The sequence below is a fragment of the Coffea arabica genome, chromosome 5c, assembly GCF_036785885.1.
Source record: "Coffea arabica cultivar ET-39 chromosome 5c, Coffea Arabica ET-39 HiFi, whole genome shotgun sequence".
Taxonomy (NCBI): domain Eukaryota; kingdom Viridiplantae; phylum Streptophyta; class Magnoliopsida; order Gentianales; family Rubiaceae; genus Coffea; species Coffea arabica.
The window spans coordinates 2,286,925-2,298,594 of NC_092319.1; positions in this window are offsets into that span (position 1 = coordinate 2,286,925).

The window sequence follows — 11,670 nt, forward strand, 5'->3', positions numbered from 1 at the left end:
ATCTGCCTATCGCTTGCGTGTGGATTTGTTTGGGGCTTTTATTGAAAATTTGCTTTGTTGCTTGAGTGTTTGTTGCTCTGGGCTCTCATTACCCCATCTGGAGCACTGGTCTCTATATTTGTTGGACGCTTTGATTTCTTGTTGATTGGAGTGGTAATTGGAGACCATGGTGAGACCCAGATCTTCTTCTGGGTCTAGAACCTCCCAACCTCCACCTCCTCCACCCTGCTGTCGCTTGGACCACGACGTACGCTGGAACTCTCCTTCCCTCTGCAAGCCTTCACTGCCACGCACTACCGTAGCACCATTTTCACTCCACCGTTTCCACCTATTCCATAGCCGCTCGAGACCTTCCACCACGTATTCAGGGAAGTGTAGTTGTCCTACTCGCTTTCTTTACTTTATGATCTCCATTGAGGACAATGTCAGATTTAGGTGTGGGGGGGAGAGCTGTGGTACAGCTGGTATTTCTGGTGTTCAGTTTTTAGTTTTTTTTCTTTTCCTTTATTTTCGTTGTTATTTGTTCTATTTTTCGTTTATTTTCTTTTTACTTTTATTAGCGATCAGCTCTTTTGTGACTACCAAGGTTTGATGATGGTTGTTGTCTCTAATTCTGCTATTGCCAAGTTTATTAATAAAAAGGTATCAAGTTAATGTGGTTCAGTTAAGGAACATCTCTCTGGTGAATATCGGTAATTGCTTGACTTTTTCAATTTTTGGTTAACTTTTCTAGGTATAGGAAATGATAATTGGAATTTTTTATGTGAATTGGTCCAGTTATTAATTTTAGTTCTCCATATTTGGAAATTTGAGGCTGGCTGCTGTTATTTTTGTGTTATTTTTAGTTACTCTGCTGTATGGTTGTAAATAAGAGTTGACTGTACTCCGCTAGTGATTACTACTGAGTAACCGGGAATCTTCACCTAAAGTGTCGATGTTCGCGTCAAAAGGTAGTAGTTGCTATGAGTGCATGGTCCTATAGCGATTGGAGCTGAGTAACCGGGCTCCTCCATCTATCAAATGTTGGAGTTCGCATCAAAAGGTTCTAAGGGCTATAGACTAAGTCTTTTGTTACTCAAAAAAGAAAAAAAAGAAATAAAAATAAATAAAATAAAGATTGTGTTAGTATGTGAACAAGTCAGCTTGCCGGTTTGTGATCTTAATGTCGAGATTTTGATTAATGGTTGGACCATTTACTGATAGATGTGAGCAACCATTCCTTTTCCTTAGATTAGTTTGCTTTAAATTGGAGGAGTTGGTGATTGGGAAGCTAACCGGGTGGTTTTTCTTTGATTTTAACCTGTGATGCTTGATATATGTTTTTCTGGGTACCTTGGCAATACGGTAGTTGGAGCAATAGCCATTATTAAATTTCGGTGTTCAATTGTTGTTCTCATGCTTGAGGGCAAGCATGGTTTCAGGTGTGGGGGGAATTGATAGGATGTTATTTGTTAGCAATTTTATTATTAATTTCCCTTTTATTCTTGCCAAATAGTGTTTTAATTGTTAATATCTACTTATATTTGGTATCCGGACTTAATTTCAAGGAATAGAGCAGAAAACTACAAAAAATGAGGTACTTTTTGGAGAATATGGAGACTTCTAAATACTCCACAGGCTTGGCCCACATTGCTAAGAAGGACCGGATTTCCATTTCCCTTTTTGCTGACTAGGAGTCCTACCAAGAGTAAACGTAATACAAGGAATGGCGCTGAACCTTCTTTGGAGCATTTGGACTCTCAATTTTGGTGGGACCAGCAAGATAAGAAGCCTTAGTCATTTGGGCTCTTAAAAGAAACAAACGAACAGAGGATTGGTTTTGTTCCTTATCCGGCGGGACCACGGAGAGAAGTGAAGAAATTTGTTTTAGATTAGGAGACAATTCCTTTCTTTAGGGAATTGGGAGTTTTTCCGTGGTTCTTACTTTATCGTGTTCCTCTTATCAATAGTTTTAGCTTAGTTTTTAGCATAGTTTAGTTTTATTCTTTCTTGGTTCCTTTGATGGCCTGGATCTCAATTAAATTACGTGGAGATTTTCTCATGAGGCGTGGCTAAATTTTTCTAGTCAAGGGGACAACTGACGATTTAGTTCGACAATTACTGTGAGATTGAATCTGTTTTAATTATTTTCTTCATTTATTGGTATTTATATGTTCCCTGATTTTAATTGCTATGGCCTTGTGTATGATTGATTAGTGCGCAATAATTAATTATTCATATAGGCTATTTTTGCTAAATAGGGGTAATTGAATCCGTAATTGTTCGTTATCTCTACCTCAGTAGCAACTGGCGTAATTGGGTTTATGTCAGGGGAACATACGATCTAACTTAAACAAACCCTCGTAGCGTGTTTGTTGGTTATGATTGGGTCTTTCTAATTATTAATGCAATCTAGAAATTAAATCTTACGGTCGTACCTAGGGTTATTTTTGGGTTAGAGAAATAGTTAACGGTCGTACCTTAGCTATCGAGAAATTAAGGAAGGGTTGGTTGTTTATCGCGTGCATGACAACTATAACTAATCTATTACTAAATGTTGGAATTATTTCTGCATCAATGATCAGTGCATGAACCATTTCTGAAGTGTACCCTTGGCTAGAGTTTTCCCTTAATTATTCCTCTTAATCAATTATTTTCTACAGTTAATTTATTTAGTTAGCATTTAATCCAAAACCCCCCATACTTTAGACTCTAGAGGAAACGAATTATCCCCTGTCCCTGTGGATTCGACCCTGCTTATCACTATCTACAGAAATTATATTTTATTTAAGCAGGTATTTATTATTGCACAGGCTGACGACCTGTCAACTCTCCCATGGACGAGAAATTAGATTTTTCTAATTTTTTTCTCATGGGAGGAGCCCTCTATATAGTTTCTTTTCATTTATGTAAATAAAATCTCTCTTTAAATTTTTTTAATGAGAGTTTCTTCTCTCCTTAGGATTCTTTAGTGAGAGTTTTTTTCTCTCCTAAATTTTTTAGTGAGAGATTTATTCTCTTCTAAGGATTTCTAGTGAGAGTTTTTTGATAATTTTTTATTTTTCTTTTATTAGATCTGAGTGTTTTTTTCAAATTTTGATTATCAAATCTGGAATTTCTTGGATCTGTTCGGCAGATCTCATCATAATATCTGAATTTGAAATAGTTAATCAGCAGATCTGATAATTGGAAACATACACAAATGTCTGTGAAGTTACAATTATTTTATATCATTTTTTAAATTTGAAACTTTATAACATAATTTTTATAGTTCTTCAGATCTAAAGTATCCTTTTCTAAGATATTCTTTAGATCTGTTCTTTGATATCTGTGTATGTTTGATAATATAATTTCTACTATTAGTGCAGATTTTAATGAAATTATGATATTTATCAAAAAAGATAATTGATAGAGTGTCCCATGCATCGAAATTGATTTGATAACAAAGATCAATATTATCATTTTTTAATATTATTTGAGTGGAATTAATTTTATACGTTGGAGAGATCACGTCGTGTACGTAATCTAATAAGGGACACGATTGAATTGAAAAACAATTACGGAGCACTAAGACAAATAAATAGGTTACAACTTCACAAAATTTTTCATAAACCACGAGACATTCAATGAATGAGGTAGGCTGAAATAATAGAGACCATGAATACTTATCTTCACCTAATCCACGTCTTCAATGTTTTATTGCATGTTTAGAATGTGCATTTCGACTTAATCAAATCTAATCATTTCACACTCCCCATTTTCTTTGTGGGTTCGAGATTTGCATTAAAGATTGTTCAAGTATGAATCACTAGTCTTTATTTTTCTCTTTTGGGCATGCAAGTAAATTGACAACACTGAAAATTTAAAGACAATGTTCAAGCTACCTTTCGTGGCTTTACAATTGGCATCTTCATGGTCCTATGATGCAGCATTTTTCTATTAATTTAGGTACTGTTTTTAGATGTGCTAGAGGCAGGGGTGGCAATCGGGTCGAGTTCGGGTTGGCGGGTCGGGTTGAGACCTAAGTATAACAAAAAAACCCGCTGACCCGCCAACCCGAAACGGGTCAGGATACCTGACACGAACCCGAAAATTTCGGGTTGGCGGGTCAACCCGAAATGATCCGAAATTTAATTTTAATTTATTAATTTATCACTGTAATTTCTAATAAAATCAATTTCTCATAAAATTAATTACATCATCAAGTAATAAAAATTTAAATAAATAATTTCAAACCAAATGTAAAATAAATTAAACACCGTAAAAGTGTTTTATCCCAAACCAAATATAAAATAAATTAAAACAGCATCAAAGTAAAAAATAACATAATATATTATTTATCCAAATATAATAATTTCAACTTCACACAAGTTAAATAAATTCATTTAGGATTAAGTAATTAATACCTTTGAAAAAAAGAATGATTTAGACTATTTAGTTTAGTTAGATAAAATAATTTTTATGTTTATTAAATTATTTTTAATTCGTAAACGGGTCATATCGGGTCATATCAGGTCACCACAGGTTGACCCGAAATCGACCTGTTTTCTTTTTGGGTTCATCGGATTCGACCCGATTCTGACCCGAATCCCCGAAACCTCAACCCAAACCCATTAATTTCGTGTTAGATTCGTGTCGTGTTAGGAATTGCCACCCCTAGCTAGAGGGATGGTTGAGTCCGTAACTGTACAAAGTGATTGGAATGACCTAGTGGATATTACGATAATGACTAAATTTGTAATCTTTTTAATGTGTTTCATATTATTTTTGAGTCAATTTATAAGATTAATTGGTATAAATTGTCCATTTTATGTCACTAATTTATACCTTAAGTTGACAGATGAATTAGTTGCCATTTTGTCATTTTACTTGCAAAATCTCTTTGTTGTTGTAGGTAAAATGATCAAGTTTAATTGAGATCAAGTTTAATTGAAAGCAAAATAAGCGAGGATTAGATGTTTGAAAAGTCACATCAATGGTTAAAAGAAGTGGTGTAGGTCAATGATGAAAAGGAAAAAAAAAAAAGGAGAATCCCTCAAAGGTTACTTTGCGGATTATGTCAAAGATCGTGGGCAGAATTTCATTTCACAGAGAATCACAAGCTTTGCACAATCTCTGGGAGAATCCCTCAAGGGATTCATGGTGGTTGCAAGTTGCCAACTTGCATGACTTTTATTTCTTTCTTTATCTTAGACAAAACACAAAAGAACAATTTGTACCAACTTATGGTGGATTTAAGAGTTTCTTTTCTTGACTTTTAGCAAGAAAAAACACATTGTTGAAGGGAGATTAGTTCTTGCCAAGGAAAAGAACTTTTTCTTTTTTTTTTCCTCTCTAGCTTAGTTTTAGAATAGTTTTATATCTAGTTTTTTTTTTTCTCCTGAAGCACTTTTAATATAACAATGTATTTTTGACGGTTATGAAGATGATGAAACTTGAACATCTTGTTTCTTCACTTGAATAAGCATTTCTTTCTCTTTACTCTCTTTGTTGTTTCATTAATGCTTAGTTACATTGAAAATATGAGCTTAGTTGTTAAATCTATTATATCTAGGTAAAATTTCTTGTTCTAAGGATAGATGAAACTATTTGTGCCTTGGTTATAGGGGATTGTATTGCCTTGATTATTGCTATATCTTGTACTTGCTAGTTCACTTATTCTTACTTTAACACTTGTGAATGCTTGATCACCATTTACAAGCCATGGTAGTTGTTGTTAATTTATGAGAATAGTTGACAACGATAGAAATGGAATAGGTGGAACCTAAGGAGTAGGCACATGAAAATAGTGGTACATTTAGGTGAATATTTTTGGCATTTCTAGATCTAAATTAAGTCTTCACTTTAGATTTCACCATGAGAGTAGGGAAACTATAGTGTTGGCTAAATTCGATTCATTGGCAAGAGCGAGTTCCGATGGATTAAATGAAGTACATCCTTAGCAAAACAAGAGCATGAGTGATAATTGACTATTTCATCCATAGTTAGGTACATTTAGTGGATTCTATACTCTAGAACATTTGTGTTTAGTTGAATATGTTCAAGTTGTTAATTTTTCTTGCATTGTTTTAGCATTGTGGTTATTGTTCTTAGTTAAAATTCTTGATTAATTTAGATAATAGAGTGAATAAAAAGCCATAGTTGTTGAAAGTAATTCTCGTGGGATCGATCCTAACTCCCTAATACTACAAGCCACGACTGGTATACTTGTAGTGAACGAGGGAATTAGATTAAAATTTAGAGCATAGGTTTGAATCTCGTCAAGTTTTTGGCGCCGTTGTCGGTAATCATGACAATATTAAGGCTAAGTAAGTTTTATTAGTCTAAACATTGTATTATATTGTGAATATATTTAGACTTAGTAGATAGAGTAGTCTAAAGTAATTTAGTATTTAGTTTTATTTTTTGTTAATCTTTTGATTGTGTTTTCTTGTGGTGTATGCAGAGAGCTCTATGAGTCATTGTTCCATTGGATTCCAAAATTGAAAGAACTCTAAGGAGGCAATGAAAGCAAGCACTATGAGAAACTATGGAGACTCAAGGCGAAGGAAAAATAACAATTAAACTTCCATAAATCGAACCTATGGTTGAGAAGTAAATAGAAAAGTATTACAAGACTTTGTATTGCTCGGAGGTGATGGTTTGCAAACGAGCATAGTGAGACCTATGGTAAATGCTAATAATTTTGAAATTAAACCTTCACTAATTTTGACAGGCCTAGCAGTAATCTTGATGTTTCTAGTTTGACGCTCAAATTCTCTCTATTTTCTTGTGGCGCTTGGAGTTTACTCCTGAAAAAAAAAAGGATCCACTTCTATACATATTGTGTATATAATGTTTGAAAAGATATGAATTATCATCCAAGAAATGTGAACACACATTAAACAGTGGCACAGATGAAAGAAGTAAACATTAAAAACTAAAAAGAAAAGAAAAAAGAGCTGCTGCTAAATAAGTGAGAAGTATATTTTGAGACTATCCTTATTCACCAATCTTACCTCTCATACCAAATGACTTATGCACTCGGGCACCCAATAAAATTAGACTGTAAAAGAAGCTTCATTGCATTTATCATGGGCACAAATAACTGATACATCAGACGTGCATCCTTCCAATAAAATTAGGATTAGTAAAAGAAATCTCATTACGTTTTTCATGGGCACGATATATAACTAGTATACCAGAGTTGCATCCTTCCAGACCTCTCGTATTAGGAAAAGATAATCTCAATGCCAATTTATATTGGACGGTGCATTGAGGACAATGTTTAATGATTTGTGAAACAATGCTTTTGAAAGAAAAATAAATTGCAAAACGAGTAAGAACTAAACTAAATCAATGTAGAAGATAAAAAGGCTCAGTTTCATACTAGACTACAACCTCAAAACAGCACAAACATGAAAATGAAATACTGCAATTAATCCCAGTTGCTCGATTGAAAAACGGCCTGTCTAGGTCAAATCGTAACGTCATAGCTCACTACCCTTGATGCACAGGACTACCACCCTGCCTGAGTTTTGACAACAAATTAAAGCATTGATCATGCTATGTTGTACCTCTTAGTCGTTTTGCCTGAACAACATTTCAGGCAACAATCATAATAACGTTCCAAGAACAATTCATCAATCAAACAAATTGCTCCACTCTCCACCAATCTTGGGATCAAATCCATTTCAGTTCTTTCAACATCCATTTTAAGGACTACAAAATCTTGCTTGGAAAATGACCTTATCAACCAATCTGTGAAATCAAAGGCTTGTACAACATTTTGCTCCACCTTGTAGTCTTGCAAAACTTGTAGCTGTCCTGATTGAATCCTGCCTGTATGTTCCCTTTTTTTATATCTTGTTCCAAAGACTCGTGTCCCGTTCCTTATCCATGCTGCATATGGCAAAAGTGTGACATCTTTCTTCCTTTTCTACTCCTCATGAAAAGATTTGTCTGCCTCAATCGCAAAGATTTCAAATCTTTTGTTTTGCTTTGGATAAAGCTTCTCAAAACCAATTTCCAATCATTGAATCATATTTTCGAGCTCCCAAGTCAATGTAAATGTGCCTTCTCTTGTAAATTAAATCAACCATGGTAGGGAGATACCTGAATAACTTGATGCTCTAACTATACTTCCCCTGTTCGGTCCAATCTTCCAATGGCTCAAGATCTCCAATTAAATCTTGCTTGTACTCTAGAACTGTGTTATTATCACATCTTTGGACAATATCATCCAAAATTGAATCTTCCAAACTTTTTCCTAGTACTTGATACGAACTCGACCTAGCAAGAACCTATCTTGAAGAATCGAATTGATTAGGTAGTAAAAAGATCTATTTTGATCAAGTTATGGACACAAAAGAACCTCAACCCGTTGTTGACATGGACAACAAATCTTGATACAAGGGATGAAACCTAATTTGATCAAGGACCGCTCAAAACAAATTAAGGTTGGTATAAAGGCACCACAATCAAACGCGTTCTTTGATTGATAAGTCATTGTTGAACACTCAAGAACCCATCTCAAGTATTCAAAGGGGTTGGCGACAAGCCAAGAGAAAACTCTCTAAAGAAATGTCAATTATTCTTCCTTTTGAATGTAACGACACAAATATTTATAACCCTACTATACCTAAACTAATGGACTCAACTTACCTAATACTAATCAACTAACTCACCGCCCACTTAAGAAGTTTATTGCTGACCAAGTATTACACAAGGAAATAACTAACAAAACGACTCAATTAACCAAGGGACTTGGCAACTAATTTGGATCCAACTCAACATGAGATTTTGGACCGAATTTATTCCTACCAAATTAACTAGAAATCTGAATAATAAACTACAAAACTACTAGTAAAAACTGGACCTACTTGAAACTTGAAATGTGGCCCTTAAGCAGCCCATATGCAGCCCACATTTTGACTTCTTCATGAATAGAAGAAGTTGAATTCAAGCTTTTAATGCCTCTAAATATTGTTAATCCACAGTAGGTGAATAAAGTAAGAAAAGAGTTAAAACCATACTCATCTTTAACTGTTATGTCAACAACTAAGTACCCTCCATATCTAAGAATCCTACAAACTTCAGAAACAATTTCAAAAGGCTGGTCAACTAACACAAAATCCAGACTAATTCTTAGACCAAAAAATGCAAAATCAAAAGTATTGTTTCCAAATCGATCAAAACTCTGACCTGAAATCATGATAACATCAGAAATACCAACACTTTCAATGCGTTAACTTCTTGATCCAATTTTGTGCCTTGGATGCATAATTATTTTGAGGTTGTAGAAAGGTATCCTTCTTGAGCCAGATGTTGAAACACTCCATAATAGTAATGGACCGCTTCTGATCCGTCACGGGGCAAACCTTTTATGGAAAGTGAAATGCCGTATTTATCCAAGATGTTAAGAACATCGTCATTTTTCAGTCTGGCGAAGCTGGTACTTTCCTTCATTTTGGTCATTAAAGATAAGAGAAGAATAACAAAAATCCCACATGAAAGTATCTTACAGTGGAGATTCTTCAAGAAACTCATGATTTTGTTCATATATACAATGATTTCGACAAGAAATGAACAAATTCGTGTTTTATTTTGAACTGCTGCTTAAACTTGGGAAGCTGGGGTCAAGTAAGGTGGCCAATTGATACAAGGCAAAGGGATTTAATTTTTTTAAAAAAATAAAACTTATCTGAAAACTGAAATTGAATATATTACACCTATATCCACGCACCTGATTTATCATTATATAGTCATCTGAACCCAACACACATTGTACTGTTTGAATTCAAGAACTTTTGTTTATAGTTTGCGCCTAATTTCACTTTACACTCCCTAACCTATGATCAATTTTCAAGTTACACATTGACAAGTGTCTATTTTATCTAATAGTTTGTGTATATTTTAGTTTATTTATAGCTAATTTTGAGCTCCTAAAACAATGTGAATGACCATTTTGACAATATTTGATGTCCTTGAGTAACTTTGAGAAGAGTTGTGAATTCGTTTCTTTTACTTATTAAAGTTTGTCATTTTTGGTAGGGATGAATGAGCAAGGACAATATAGGGCCATTTACAAAAAGTTATCACTAGATTGGATGAAAGTATACGGGACTAGATACTGAATTTCGAGTCAGATGCCAAATCGGATACCTGTTATCAGGTTTTGCAAGAGAAAGGGTGTTGAGCAGTATAGAACGTCGGATTGAAGAAGTGAAGCCAGATAATCACGCTAGATACTTGTCAGAGGATTTTTCGAAAAAGAGTGTTTAGTAGTATACGGTGCCGGATAGTGAAATTTGTTTCAGATACCGCATCGGATACTTAGGCGGGAAAAATCTGCAATTTGCATAGCTTTTCATCCTTCTTTCTTGCCGCATCTATGACATTTTGGCAGCTACTTTTTGGACCCAAGACATCAACTTTTGTCAATTTTATGTCATTCCATTTTCACCTTTTGACTCTTCAAGACCAAATCAAGCTTCTTGTGGAAGATTCAAGGGGACTTGAAGATTATAAAGAGATGGAATTTTGTTGAACTTTTTGGGAACCTTTAGTTTTTAGTTAGTTTTAGAGAGGTAGAGAGTTTTGGATCAAAAGAGAGAAACAAAAGAGGTTGTCTTTACCTTTGAGGCAAGACACAAGCCCACAATATTCATAACTTTTTTCATTTCTATATGTTTGTAGGATTAGATTAGAACTTATGTTATGTATCCATTCAAGTAAAAGCTGAACGAGGAAAATTAAGATGAAGAAGGGGCACGGTGGGAGGCCCTAGTGGCAAGGGTTATCCTCTTCCCCAAACTCTTTATCTTGTATTTAACTCTATGTTTAGTGAATCTATTAATTTGGATACAATGTTGTTGTTGTTTTAAAGTTTATGCCTTGGATATTTGGTTGAACTATCTATAATTGCTATGTATTTTTTTCTTGATTAGTTTAGGCTATTATCTTGATTAAGTTATTTAGCACTTTTGATTTCAAAATCATGATTAATTGGCATTGATTGTGATAATCTCAAAGTGTTAGATTTGTAATGAAAATTGAAATTTGACACTAGTTCATGAAGTGTTAAACCTAGGGAGTACACTCACGAAAGTAGATGTGCACCTTTGTGGCTTGTTTTGTAGTAATTTCATAGATGTAAATGAGCTTATGGCTGATTTCATAACCGCAAAACTAGGTATGGATTAGCTATTGGTATAGTTGGTACACCAACAAAAGCAGGTATCACATACACAAGGAAATTACACCATGGTTTAACGGAGATTTTAGTACTTAATTTAGTTGAAAAGTTTCATTAACATAAGTAAATAGGGATTCCATTACCTGGGGAGTTTTCATTTGTATTTTCTACCCATTTGTAGCTTAGATTTGTTTATTTAAATTTGTTGTAGTCTAAATAATAGAGAAATTTTAGTAGTGTCGATAGTTGTCAGTCTTCCCTGTGGGTTCGACCCTAATTACCCTATACTCGTCCACGACCCATATACTTGCGAAAAATCACGCATGACATAGTTTAAAAAATTATAGATGTAAAACTTGACTATGAATTGAACTTCATTGTTGTATACATATCCCGCGCACGTCAAGTTGTTGGTGCCGTTGCCGAGAAAGATATGTGACAATATCGGCGTGAAGAATGACTCTATTAGTTTGGACATTTTTACTTGATTTTTTATGCTAATTTTGTCCTTTTTT